The following is a 15,215-nucleotide window of genomic DNA, read 5'->3' as shown; positions in this document are numbered from 1 at the left end:
AAAGAGGCTTCTGCGGCCGCGAGAAAACCTCCGCGGACCGCACTAGTTTAAGCTCCAATTTTTGCACCTCTCTGAATCTCCTCACTGCGGGCCGCACTATATGGATTGCGACCGCAATGGGTCTGTTGCAGCTGTACTTTGACTTGTTCTTAGTACTTGTGCATGTTTCACTCCTTTTTGAGCTGATTTTTGACTCTTGTTACCTTTTTGACCAAACCCTGCAAACAAGTACAACATGTAAGCCTTTGGGACTATTTGTATGCATTTTTAATCAAAACTCAAGTAAAAAGGAATGTAAAATGAACTAAAATCCCTAGTTATCAGTAGGTTGTGTATGGGGTGTAATGAAACCTATATGTGGATGAGGAGTGTTCTATAGAGTAGATCTTGGAGTAGAAAGCGTATATGGTATCATGGATACCTTTTTGGTTATGAGTCCAGTTGCGCACCTCATCCTGAAGTGTAAGGATTATGTTTCTCTATTTTCTATTGAGGGTAGAAGTATGGAAAAACCTAGTATTAGCATCCCCCTCCATTAGTCAGTTGATCCTAGATTTTATTTTCCAGAATTCCTCCTCACTTCTAAGAATGGAAGTCTTCCAGCAGCTTGCTTTCGAAGTTCTGCAGGAAGGAGCTATAAAGGTAGGCCCTTGATTTCTGAATGCCTCTTATCCTATCATTTATGTACTTCTTCTTGTGAAAAATACTTTCAAAGACTTCCTTATTCCAGGTGGACACCTAGGATTGAAAGTGAGTAGTAGCCACTTCAAGGCTTATATTCCCCTTATAAGCCTGTTCCACTAAAGAAGAAAAGGAAGGGTGGCTTCTCACAACCCAATTTAGGATCGTGAGTGGCGCTTAGGAGCAAGTGCTCCCAAGTATGCCTTATCAGTATTTTACATAAAAACAGATTGAGTTTTTTCTATTTTTGGACTATCCAAAAATATTTCCTGTCTCAAAATCAACAACCAACCATACCAATATCAAACCAACCAACAAACAACTTATCAATTAACCAAAACAAATCTCCACCATTAATAATCAACCCACTAACAACCAAAAATACTAATTTATTTTCAAATACAATAAGAAAGTGCAATACTCATCAAGTCTATAATAACGAAAGAATACTCATGACACTAAAATATTGACTATGGAGCGACTCTAAAAGTTCAAAGAAAAGAACATAACAATAAATAATATCTCCGCCCACGCGAACAAGAGCGAGGCTCACCAAGAACCATCATTCTGTGTTCTCTAATTAATGAAATCATTGCCTGCGTCAACTACAGTCTTTATAAAAAAAATAGCGGGGAGAGAGTCACTAGCTCAGTGAGTAATAATACTTAACCATAACGGTTTTTAATTGGGGACAAGTCAGAAAACATGCTTGTATAATAATCAGAACTATTATAAAATAAATGCCATTTTTAAACCAGTAATAATGATCTGTCTCATCATATGTTTTCTGTAACAAAATCAATTTAACCATTCCGTAATAAACTCGGTAAATACCATGTCATAGCATATCTTTATATTTGGGAGGTTTCTAGAAAAGGATCATGTAATATGTATCAATGTGTGGAGCCCTTCGTAAAAGCAATATTCTAAAAGGTGTGGGCGTAAGGCGAGAAATTTACATATTGAACAGGTCCAGATTCGAGTTTCGAACACAAAAGCCCACTAGCCGAGCTGAACTGGTTAGTGATGGAAGCAATATGCCTCAACGAGACGTAAGCCCTAAGGCACGGGGCGTAAGCCCCATGGATATTTAATTTTAAATATTTTATAAAATAGTATAATTACAGTAAATATTTATAAATAGGCAAAATTGCATAAAATTTGAAGAAAATTATATAAATATATATATATATATATATATATATATATATATATATATATATATATATATGTGTGTGTGTGTATGTGTGTGTGTGTGTGTGCGTGTGTGCGTGTGTGTGTGTGTGCGCGCGCGCTCCATCTCCATAAAAAACTAGTCAAAATAATATATTATACGCTAGTTACAAGCACAAGTAACTTGAGTCAAAAAAGAATAAAGTTTTCTACATGGAGGAACAAAATGTATGACTAACCTGCAATTTGAACTTTGAATATGAAGGAGAATGGAGCTCTCTTTGTATTTGTAAAAAAATTGAATATTCGTTGCTTTTAGGAGATATTAGCAAACTAGCGGACAAGATAAAGAATTGGGAAAGATCATAAATTACCATTTCAATTAGTAAAAATATCGTGACTTTTAATTTAATACACTTCAATTCCTTTTTAAAACTTTTGAGTAATTATAAGCTGACTTTTGAGAATTTGGGTATTATATGAAGGACTTATTCAATAAATTTTATTTTAATTTGAAAAAGTCTATGGGGCTTGCGCCTCACTACAAAAACGCGCCCCAAACGTCCGGGCGCCCCGAACGCCCGGGCTAAAGCCCCGCATTGCTGGGCGTACGCCTCTTGAGACTTTTGCCCCACACCATTGCCTTGGGACACTTTTGGTGTGCCTCGCCTCAGGGATCGCCCCGAAAATGCCTTTTAAAACACTGCGTAAAAGGATTCAAATATAACTGTAGGTCCTTGATCGTGGAAAACTGTAACTGTATGCTAGTTCTACCTTCTCACTAGCGAGGGCTGTAACTGTAATCGGTAATCTATAAATACAAGTGCACCAGGTCTAACGAACCCGTCGTCATGATCCTTCAAGGTCTCCTCGTATTTATACTTGTCTTTATAATCCGTCAATACTCATATGAAAAAACTTTTAAAATAGTACAGGGCATTTCAGTTCTTATCAAATCATGTAATTTCATTCGGTAACAGTAATCATATCTCAAGTAACGGTAAAATATATCTAATAACCGTGAAAATATTTATAACAACTGTAGTCATCTCAAATAATTATTTCGGTATCATAACATGTTCATACTAAAAATCATGTGTAAATCATGTAAGTTATGAAAACACAAATTGCGGTACGGTTACTACTCGCAATACTCGTGTCGAAATATCAAACTCCTAACCTCGAGCGATCTGTACAACTTTCTTCAATCAATCTATAATCACATCAATATCGATCTCGTGTTAATTTTCTTGTTTAGGATAATTCATTGATAATTTAGAATACTCAACCCTTGAGGTTTCATTTTTGACTCTTATATCGCCGGATTATATTTACCCATGCGATGAGTAATTACTAATCTATCAACTTCAACCTGTTCATATAATTTATTAATCCAATTTCATAAAGTTCTATAGATTCTTCAGAAAGATAATTCTCAATTACGTGAATGAAACAGTGAAAATTCTATTACTCTGTAGAATCTTTCAATCATGGGAAACGAAATTAAAATCTATCAGAAGAAGAAGCTCAAGTATTACCGTAGAATCAATTAGTGCTTAAGATTTCTCAACTGCATGGACTTATTCCTCCTTCTTTTCTCTTTTCTTTCCTTCTTTCCTTTTTTCCCTACTTCTGTTATCGTTTTCTTTCCTTTTGAAGCTTTTGCTTCGTTCCCTTCCCCTAACCCTTTTTAATTCATTGGCAGAATTGTTTTGATGGGCTTACCTTTTCTGTTTCCATTCTTTCTTTTTTTTTGTTTTGTTTTATTAGTTTGTCCTTTTTTCCTTTGGACTTAAATTATTTTCTAAATGTACAATATGTCATCATTTAAAATATTGGGGTATGACATAGCTACACCACATATGTTCAAACATAAAGGGTTTAGCTAGAGTTGGTGGAGTTATGCCACAACCTAATCATAGGACAATGGTTGGAATGGGTCCTAGCTAGGTGAAAAATAGTAGTTTGGGTATTTTTGAATCCAATCTTCCTTAGCGTAACATCTATCCAATCTTTCAAGTATGAGCTAGCTCTTATTCCTATATCCCATGCTAGTCCAAGTATATTTACTCCCTTTAAAACCTAGGTCAATTAATTTACGAGGATTAGTGCACTGTCGGAAGAGGTTAGCTCTAAGGACAAAGATGCAATTATCCCCTTGCTTATCTCAAGCTTTATGGATTTCATTGAAATCCCCTCCTACTAACTAACTGACCTTGTAATTCTTTGGGATTAACCTAAGTTGTTCCCATAAAATTCCTCTAGTGGCATAGGTGTTACTAGCATAGATAGCAGTAAAGACCCAAGGGTTGAAGGAAGGGGTTATCTTGACCATGACGTTGATGCCCTGTGGTGTGGTGGAAACCTCATCAATCTTCAGGATGTCATGTCATCCTTCCACATGATGACAATAACCCCTGAGAGGCCCACAACAGAGTTCTAGATTTGTCCTGAGAAACCCAACTCCTGAATCATGTGCTTGTGCTCAGTCATCCTAGTCTCAAGTAAAACAAGCATAGATGGCTTATGCAGCTTAACCATCTCAGCAAAGTGTCTCCTAAATTTCCCACTTTTAATCCCCCGAGCATTTCAGATTATAAAATTCATTAACATCCTGGGTTGTGGTGGTGACTTCCTTTTCAGGCACTCGCCTTTCCCTTTTGGGGAAGGGCTCTCCAAGTTCTTCTTCAGGGGATAGTTGTCCTACTACAGTTGTGGGGTGGGGTTCAAGTCCATAGTCGGACTTAGCTTTGCTGCTGAGTCTTGCTCTAAGGGAAACCTTAGGCTTACCACATACATCACAATATTACCTGAAAAGTGTGCGATAAGCATTTCGCCCCTGGCCCTTTGAATTATAGCAGTTCCTCCCACCGAAGGAGTATTGCCTTTGTTTGGAGACTCCTAGTTTTGTGATCAATGTTTCTATTTCCAATTTGGATGCTTCTAGATGCTCGTGAACCTTTTCCGACCTTGCCAGCGGTGTTGTCTGTGGTGCCGATCCCACTAGCTATGATGGTGTCCATGAGGTAAATGGTGAACTAGGGATCGACTCTCCTAGTGACACACGGGGGAAGAAGAGGAGGGTGTGACTAATCTGGTTCATCAACAGGATGAGATGTTTGCTGGCTTAGGGCTACCTGAGCTTGTATCAGGGTTGCCAGCTAGAGCTGGTGGCCAAAGTTCATCATCACATGGTTTAGATATGCAGTCATTACCTTGGCCAGATAGTGGAGATTCTGGATGATTACAATGATGGGTAGGGCTCCGATCGTGAAGCAACCAAGAGGTTTGGAAATGGTCTGGGGCAGTGGTGTAGATGTGAAAATGAGGGGCAGTGCTTCCTCTTCTTGTGTTTGTGTAGATGCATGTTGTTGAGGGTGGTTGTTTGTCATTGATGCTGCTTGGAGTGTTTTTGGAAGAGAGTTTTCATTAGGATCCACAGAGTGTTCCCTTAAGCTATCCTCTTTTTCATTAGGTTTCCGTGCCAGAAAATTTCCCATCATTTGAGGTCTGTGGGGAGGGGGGCAGCGTCAATCTTATCACCTGAGAGGAAATGACGAGAGGAGATTGTGTGGGTAGGAGTTTGATTACACAGCTGCGCCCAGAGAGAGGGTTTAGGGTGTTCGTTCCCTTCCTTCACCGAGTTAGGGAGATTTTGGCATGTGTCAATTTCAAATGGGTCCCCATTATTTTGACGTTTCTTATTAGAGTTTGGTACCAATTTTGGTATATCATCGGGTATCTTAAAATAATCCGATTTTGGTGCAGCATTTTGTGATTGGGATTTTCGCTACCAAGGATCTTGTCAATGGGGTTAGAGCGTGTGTTAGGAATGTGTGAAAGCATGTGACTGGCCTGAGTAGTGAGTGTGGATTTCCCTCGTGTGGGCCACTATGCATTGGGTAAGATCAGTACTGATCTGCTTTCCTAATTGGGCTTTGCACGCTCTCATTTTTGGGGCTATTTCTACAAGGCCCCATTTTAGTGTGCTAGCCCTGTTCATTTGGGCATGCCCTACGCTTACTCTCATACCCCAGTACAAAGTGTTTCCCAAGGAGAGAGAATTACCGGAATTTAGGTTGTACACTTTAACCACTGTTGAGTCGTCCTTTGCTACCAATTGCTTCTATTTCATTTTCGTGATGATTTCATTTTTTAATGAAAAGTGGTTAATAGTTATATCCCTTAACCGTACTTGCTGCTCTGCGTTGAACTCGTTTAGTGGCTTTTGAATGGAGTCTTCCCTAATTACGTCATAAAATTCTTCCTTAGGAAGTCGATTTATTAGAGAAGCCAGTGGAGGCTTGAAAACAAGACAGTCCGAAAAAAGGGCTTTTGGTTCTCCATTATTTTTCCTAAATGCATGTTCATCCTTGGGAATTCGACTGTTTTTTAGCTTTCCTCGCCAGGTGATTTTTGGGTACTTGTTGAGCATTCCAGTTATTTCGGTATGCCGGCAACTATTTCTAAGGTGCATTTTTTAGATATGACCATTTTGCCCACATTTTTTGCAAAAAATACCGTCACCCTCATACACAATGGGTTGTTTGTGGTCCCCTGTTATTACCACCGATGTTTGCAGTGGTACCTCTATTGGCACTTAGATGCAGATCAGCGCGTATCTGCCTCTTAGAGTAGTAGAGGTACATGTATTTATCTTCAAAAGTTTTCCAATTCGTTTTCCCACTTTTCCCAGGATTTCTTAATCATAAAACTTAGTGGGTAGCTATTGTAGCCTAATCCATGTAATTGTGGATTGTATCCTTGTGTTTGCAGGAACGAAGTTTGGCTCCCAGTTCCGAACTGGGAGGAAGTGGCCCATAATGAACCATGGCCCCCCTGCAGCGCACCGGTCATATTTCCTCTTTCACAATTTTCACTATGAAAAAGTTCCATCCTTGGTCAATTAGGAAAAATAGTTCAGTTGGGTTCCAAAGTTGCTGGAGCTTGGTCCGTAGGAGGTGGTAGGGGATTTTCCTTCAAAATACCTTAATAAAAAGTGAGAATTTCCATGGTTGGTAAATCCTGAGCTTTTATTCCTGAGACAATGGGATTGGCTCGATACTTCCTATGTTTGAGGCTGCTTCGAGCTCTGTTCCTGTTGGTGGTATTGTGGACAGTAAACATTTGACTTTGTCAAGTGGTTTTTGCTTGGATTTTCTTGAAGGCGTTCTTGATTGTTGTTTCCATATCCATCAGTGTGTTTTTACTGTCCGGTGGATCATGGGTTTGCGGTAGCAATGAGAGTATTGGGTCCTTTGCAATGTGGGGATAAGACCATGTTAGGGGAGGGAGGAGGTTTATATATAATTGTAGAAATTGAATAGACTTTCTCTCTCTAATGCGTGTGAAGTACTATTGTTCTTTTTCTTACTATTGTTCTTATGCTTTCTTTTTGTTATAAATAGAATTTTATTTATGGTGAATGTCTATATTTAGAGAGATTCTAGGGTTTATTACTTGGTGGCTAAGTCACCCTCTCCCTATAAATAGAGGGTTCTATTCCATTGTAATTCATCCCAAATCAATAACAATTCTCTCCCACTATTTTTCTCTGCAATACTTTCTTCTTCTTTTATTGTTTTATAACACGTTATCAGCACGAGACTCTAACCAATTGAGTAGAAGCTTTGGGATTGAGCATAATGATTGTCAATTATTCCATGAACTTCCTTCATGATTAAATTATGGATTTAAGGTAAGTATTTTACCGTATTTTTCTCTTTTATTCTATAATTTGATTTTATATACAAGCAAAGACAACAAAGGTTGATTATACTCTAATGGAGTTTGTAAGAAATTATAACCACCTGAAGTGGTAAAAGTTTCTATGTCTTGCCATGATCAAATTCATGTATGATTATGGGCACAAAAGTGGAAACCCGTCCCATTGAATTTGCTCCATTCTCATTCCCTTAAGAGAATGTGATAGCAGTATGTGATAAGTCTGAAAGAAGACAAAATTATCACTATGAATGTATCAATGGATGTGGACGTGGCAATAGACGAAATTATAATCGTCATCATTGTGATAATGAGAATAATAAGGATTCTCAAAATAATCCCCCACTTGTGAAAATATTTGTCATCGATTTGACATGAGATTTTATAAAGCACATATAGATGATTATGGTCTATTCATGATGTGAATGTGACAACATCTGATTTAAGAATACATATTCATTTTTGGAAGAATATGAGCTAGTGGTATATACCACACTCACCTCTAGAAGGAGGTTTGAGATGATATAAGAAAATAATATCATTATTATGGCATGAATGGTCATTGGTCCCGTACCTATTGTACGCCAAAATATTTTGGCATTGTGATTATTAAAAGTCAACGGTAATGCAAGAAACAGATCTTGCATATAATTTTGACCATAACCATAATGGTATAACTTTCTCTTTAAAAGAGATATTCACCATATGGGTGTTGATGAATATGTGGTACTACAAAATTAATTGAAAACTCTGCAAGAGCCAATTATACTATTTTGGAGAAACACAATTAATTACCAATAAGGTATTGTGTTGTAGTAAGTCTCAGAGAAACTTATTCAGTTTCCAAAGTATACGCGAAAGCGGTTGATTATATTGAGACTATAAATAAAGGAAAGATTTAATATCTTCTATTACTACATCTTGTAGCGGGGTAATATGTATGTGAAAAGCTACCCGCTTTATTCTTCAATTTGTACTACATAAACAAAAGAATACCACAATGAAGTGGATATTTATTGATATAAAAACCTTATCATAATAAACTTGGAGTTTATTCATAATTGCACACATCATGGTGTAAACCTGAAGTTTATCAATATTGATAATTTATCCAGTTGGCATACTTGGTTTAGCCATGTTAATTCATGTATGATGTGCAAAAATAATAGAGAATTCACATGGGTAAATAAAGAACTAGAAAGTTCTTTACGAATTCTCTTATATTGCTTGTTCTTATTAATTAATAGATCAACTAAAATTGGGATTGAATCCCATGAATGCTGGAAATATCAAAGGTGAATATGGGCCAGTTCACCTGCCATGTATACCACATAAGATGCATCTATGAGATGGTTACATGTGCGATTATTATTAACCCGCAACATGGTGTTTGCGAGGTAACTTGCTCAATAATTTAATTTAGAGCATATTCCAGATTTTCTATTCAAGAAGTTCATCTTGATAAGTTAGTCTACATCACAGCTTGTTTAGCAAAATGATTTATTGAGTGCCTCCACTTAATAGCTAAACAATTACTTATGAGAACAAAGTTTTATATACCAGTTTGATATATGTTATATACCAAAGTATATTATTTTCTCCCCTCACAAGTGGTTCCGGGTCAGGAACCAAATAATTTCATCTTATTATTATTGATGTGCAGTGTATATTTTGATTAACACCATAACGCACAAAGGTGGATTCTCAAAGTTGAGGAAACAAGTTAGTTTTTCTAACATGAGGGGGAGACAAGATACAACAGTTGAGAAAAAGTTACATGGAATGAATTATCATTTGTACATCTAGATCCTTGAATAAGATAATATGAACTTGAAGTTCATAAAGGATAATTCATGTGCAATATATTGCAAAGCATGCCGGACGCATTTGCTGACCCAAAGAAAGTAACTATATTCTCATTGCAAATGCTCATATTAAGTCCTAGAAGGACAAAGTCTATGGTACGCTTGAAGCGTATAGACAAATCGGTTTCGAATAAACTTCTTGATAAAGAAGATGAGCAAATGATCTAAATGATCATAATAAAGGAAGCAAGTGATCTAGAAGATCACATGACATAACACTTCATAAAATCTCATGAGAGATTCAGGTACCTGAATATATGAATGAAGAGATCTCTATGTTATGTCTTTATGAAAAATAAGGAGGTTGGAACCGATATAAAATGTTTGTCGACGACATCTATAATAGCGCTAAATATATATGAGGATCTTAAGTCTAGAGAAACAATTCAAATAGAATTGGTTTCATATGAAAGATATGTAGTTTTGGACATGTAGTTCAAACACTTGAAAGTATAAAGTCAATGGTATGTGCAATCAGTTTTGGGTATCTTATATGTCTAGCATGACATGAAAACTCGATATGCATCAAAAGTCTATTATATGACTTATACGACTTAACTTATATGACAATCCATGAAGGATTTAAGTTGCTTGAAGCATATACAATTCTTGATCTTGAAGTACCACTTCCTCAGTGCAATTTGTGCATAAATGTATCTTGCTATAACTATATGCATGATAATATGATAGCAAGAGTTTCACCTCTATGTGAAGATATTGAACTGATGATTCCAATAAGATCATATGAAGACAATTCATCTCTATCAAGAATGATGATTTCAAGGTGCGATATATTCATTCAAGTTAATATGGCTGATTTGTTCATCAAATCTCTACCAAAGATCTTTTGAAGATGGTGCACAAGATTGGAATGCAAATGCTTAAGGATGTGAAAGTGATGCTCTCATGAGGGGGAGTTAATACGCGTTGTACTCTTTTTCCCTTACAAGGTTTTGTCTCACTGGGTTTTCCTTCCAAGGTTTTTAATGAGGCAACCAAAAGGCGTATTATTAGATATGTGTACTCTTTTTCCTTTTCTAGATTTTTTTTCCCATTGGGTTTTCTTTTAGTTAAGGTTTTAACGAGGCACATTATCTGTTGAATAGACATTCAGGGGGAGTGTTATAAATAGAATTTTATTTATGGTGAATGTCTATATTTAGAGAGATTCTAGGGTTTATTACTTGGTGGCTAAGTCACCCTCTCCCTATAAATAGAGGGTTCTATTCAATTGTAATTCATCCCAAATCAATAACAATTCTCTCCCACTCTTTTTCTCTGCAATACTTTCTTCTTCTTTTATTATTTTATAACACTTTTTAATATATATTAATACTACATCCTTATGGTGCAGGAGTTGAGGCTTTATCCCAACCTGTATATTAATAATCAAAAGTAAAAAAATATGATGAAGGGAAACATAAAATCTAACCTCCCAAAAATCTATCTTAGAATTGTACAAGTTAAATTCCTTCTAGCTTGTAAGATCCCATAAAGATTATAGTGTAGTTGTGAGAGTTACATAGATCCAAGAGGCGAGCAAAACTATCTCATAAGGGATGTACATTAGTGTGCAACATAGGAACCTTATGCATATCTGTTCTTTCTAATCTTGATCCTAAATTTTGGATAGTGATTTTTGTCCATATTCAAGGTAGCTCTCATTTGTTCTTATGCTTTCTTTTAGTCACGGGTATATTGGAAACAACTTCTCTACCTACAAAAGGTAGGAGTAAGGTCACCATACACACTATCCTCCCCATACCCCATTATGTGAGACTATTACCACGACCCGAAATTCCGACCTTCGGAACCATGATGGCGCCTAATATTTTACTTGCTAGGCAAGCCAAGGTTAGATTAGTTTTAAGCCATTTTTAGACCATTCAAGTTAACTGATGTCAATTACTGAAATAACTGAGATAAAATGCGGAAAGCCATAACAACTGAAATATCAAAATACAACCCTGAATATGATGTCAGAAGTGCACGAGCTACTAGAATAATATAGATAAAGGTCTGAATGAAAGTAAAGCTATCTGAAAGAAAATACACAGCTAAGATAAAGTAGGAGGGGACTTCCTCAAGTCTCTGTACCGATAGTCAACCTGAGTAATCTACTGACCGTCGCTGGGGCCGACTCTAAAATCTGCACAAGAAGTGCAGAGTGCTGTATGAGTACAACCGACCTCATGTACTCTGTAAGTATCGAGCCTAACCTTGACGAAGTAGTGACGAGGCTAAGGCGGGTCACTTACAATAACTTGTATGCAGTATATAAAAAAATAATGATAGGAAAGGAACATATGGAAAAATAAGGCTTTTAACTCATGAAAATAACTAAATCCCCGAAAACCAGTAAATATAGAAATGCAAATCCTCAAAGTCTCATACGAAAGCACCGAAACCAACACAATACAACAAGGAATGCAAAACACATAAACAGTTGCGGCGCGCAACCTGATCCCACCATACACCACGATTCTCCCTTATTCTACCTTATAAATATCAATAATAACAAGTACATATATGTTACAAAGCGCAGCCCAATTCCACCATATAATCAGTCAATATCATAATTCTCTCTTATTTCACCATATCAATCAACCCTTATTTCACCTATTGTGGTGCACAGCCTGATCCCATTGTATCAATATCAATCCTCTTTTATTTCACCATATCAATCCACCCTTATTCACCTATTGCGGTGCACAACCCGATCCCACCGTATCAATATAAATAAATCAATAAGTGAAATAAATTTAACAACTAGAATAACAAGAACGATTAACAAATATGAAAGCTACAAATCAAGAAGGAATCTCGTACCAAATCATGAAAGGCTACAATTAATACTGAGCAACAAGACAAGTCAAATATATGATAGTTAAAGGGTACAAGTAAGACAATTAAGGCTAGTACAGACTAAGCATAAGAGCATGAAAGAAATAAACATTTATAATGCGAGAATAATAAATACAAGTAACAAGTTAAGGCATAGGAAGCAGTTAAGGCATGTAACAATCAAGACATGGAATGCTATAATTAATGAATTACGAGTGGACATGGAAACAAGTAATTGACGACGTATAGACACTCGTAACCTCGCATATACGCCTCTACTTATGAAATTCACATAGCACATAGCTTAAGGGCTTCTAATTCCCTCAAATCAAGGTTAGATCCAACACTTACCTCACTCCTCAATCAACTCAGAGCTCTACTGGGGCCTTTCCTCTATAATCTGTCTCCCAACCAATTGAATCTAACCAAAATCGACTCAATAACATCAAATAATTCTAGGGAAATCAATTACAATACATAAAGTTAAGATATTTATACTTTTTCCAAAAAGTCAACAAAAGTCAACCCCGAGATCGCTTGGTCAAAACCCGAGATTCGGACCAACACCAATTTACCCATTCACCCCCGAGCCTGATTATGTAACTAGTTTCAAAATCTGACCCCAAATTGATGTCTAAATCCCAAATTTGCAAAAACCCTCAATTCTTCCCAAATTCCTAATTTCTACCATGAAAGAACAAAAATTAAGGCTAGAAATTAATAGGTGATAACGGAAATGGAAGAAAATAAGTTAAATTACACTAACCTATGAAAGGGTGATGAAATTTCTTCTCCAAATCGCCTCTAGGTTAAGCTCTATTGAAAAGATGGTGAAAAAAAGGTGAAATCTCGTGTTTGGAAATATTTAAGGTCTGGGCGTCAAGCTTTCTTCGTGTTCGCGTAGGGCCTGCCGCGTTCGTGATACATAGCGGCCCAAATAGCATACTTGCTTGCGAATTTACTCACGCATTCGCGAAGTCTGCTCCCCCAGGCCTTCGCGTTCGTGAGCCAGTGCTCGCATTCACGTAGAGCAAACCGCATGTCCCCTTCCCAGGTCCCTCAACCATATGGGTTCGCAAAAGGCTGCTCGCGTTCGCAAAGGGCAACCCCGCACAGCTTCACGTTCGCGTACAAGCCATCGTGTTCGCGATGAAGAAAACTTTCCCCAGCCTAGATTGCTCTTCGCGATCGCGGGAGTATCTTCGCGATCGCGAAGAAGAAAACACCATATGATAGCAAAAGCCAAAACCAAATATTTTCTTAAGTTAAAAATCATTTGTAGCCTATCTGAAACTCACCGGAGCCCTCGGAGCTCCAAACCAAACATGCACACAAGTCCAAATATATCATACGAACTCGCTCTCGCAATCAAAACACCAAAATAACACCTAGAACGGCAAATCGGACACCAAAATATAAAAGTTATAAATCAAGAAGGAATCTCGTACCAAATCATGAAAGGCTACAATTAATACTAAGCAACAAGACAAGTCAAATATATGACAGTTAAAGGGTATAAGTAAGACAATTAAGGCAAGTATCAACTAAGCATGGGATCATGGAAGAAATTAACATTTATAATGCGAGAATAATAAATTACAAGTAACAAGTTAAGGCATGGGAAGCAATTAAGGCATGTAACAAGCAAGACATGGAATGCTATAATTAACAAAATACGGGTAGACATGGAAACAAGTAATTGACGGCGTATAGATACTCGTCACCTCGCATATACGCCGCTACTCATGAAATTCACATAGCACATAGCTCAAGGATTCCTAATTCCCTCAAATCAAGGTTAGACCAAACATTTACCTCACTCCGCAATCAACTCAGAGCTCTATCGGGGCCTTTCCTCTAGAACCCGTCTCCCAACCAATTGAATCTAAACAAAATCTACTCAATAACATCAAATAACTCTAGGGAAATCAATTACAATACATAAAGTTAAGATCTTTATACTTTTCCCAAAAAGTCAACAAAAGTCAACCCCGAGCTCGCTTGGTCAAAACTCGAGATTCGGACCAAAACCCATTTATCCATTCACTCCCGAGCCCGATTATTTACTTAGTTTCGAAATCCGACCCCAAATTGAGGTCTAAATCCCAAATTTACAAAAACCCTCAATTCTCCCAAATCCCTAATTTTCTACCATGAAAGAACAAAGATTAATGCTAAAAATTAATGGGTGATGATAAAAGTGGATGAAAATAAGTTAAAGTACACTAACCTATGAAAGGGTGATGAAATCTCTTCTCCGAATCGCCTCTAGACCGAGCTCTAATGAAAAGATGGTGAAAAATGGGTGAAATCCCGTGTTTGGAAATATTTAAGTGTCACGACCCAAAATCCAACTAGTCGTGATGGCACCAAACCCAACCCGCTAGGTAAGCCAATTAACATCTAACTAATTCCAGTGAAATTTAATATGACAATAAGTAAAAAAAATATCTGAATCTTATACATTCTTCAAGGACTAGTAGTACAAATCATGAGCTTCTAAGATTAGAATTTACAACGCTGGTGTGAAATACAAATACATCATCTGTCCGAATAATATATAAACAAATTGTTCATAAGTCTAGAGCTACCATGAACAAGAGGAACCTATAACTGGAACGTAGGTACATCTTCAAATCTAGCTCATGTCGAACACAGCAACATCAGTAGCCAACATCTGCACGCAAGGTGCAAAAGTGTAGTATGAGTACAACCGACCCCATGTACTCAATAAGTAACAAACCTAACCTTAGGTTGAAAGTAGTGACGAGCTGGAACAAAGGTCGGGTCCAACACCAATAGCCAACAACAGTTCATAACAATGTGAAGCAAGTAATAAAAGAAGTAACTCAGAGATAAAATACTCAGCTTATTCATACTTCCCGAAAATAGTTCCACTTTTCAATTATATCAGTGAAAATCCAAGTC

At 37.1% G+C, this 15,215-nt stretch overlaps 1 long non-coding RNA gene across 1 annotated transcript; it reads left to right on the top strand.

Moving 5' to 3' along the window:
* Positions 1–2,755: 2,755 nt before the first annotated feature.
* LOC109211027 lies at positions 2,756–7,280 on the top strand. The gene is made up of 2 exons (XR_002065642.1): positions 2,756–6,497; positions 6,631–7,280. It is a non-coding gene; the product is annotated as an uncharacterized LOC109211027 (long non-coding RNA).
* The last annotated feature ends 7,935 nt before the right edge of the window (positions 7,281–15,215 follow it).

The sequence above is a fragment of the Nicotiana attenuata genome, unplaced genomic scaffold, assembly GCF_001879085.1.
Source record: "Nicotiana attenuata strain UT unplaced genomic scaffold, NIATTr2, whole genome shotgun sequence".
In the NCBI taxonomy this organism is placed as follows: domain Eukaryota; kingdom Viridiplantae; phylum Streptophyta; class Magnoliopsida; order Solanales; family Solanaceae; genus Nicotiana; species Nicotiana attenuata.
Note: the sequence above shows the minus strand (reverse complement) of the source record. Positions and strands in the feature narration are given on the sequence as shown.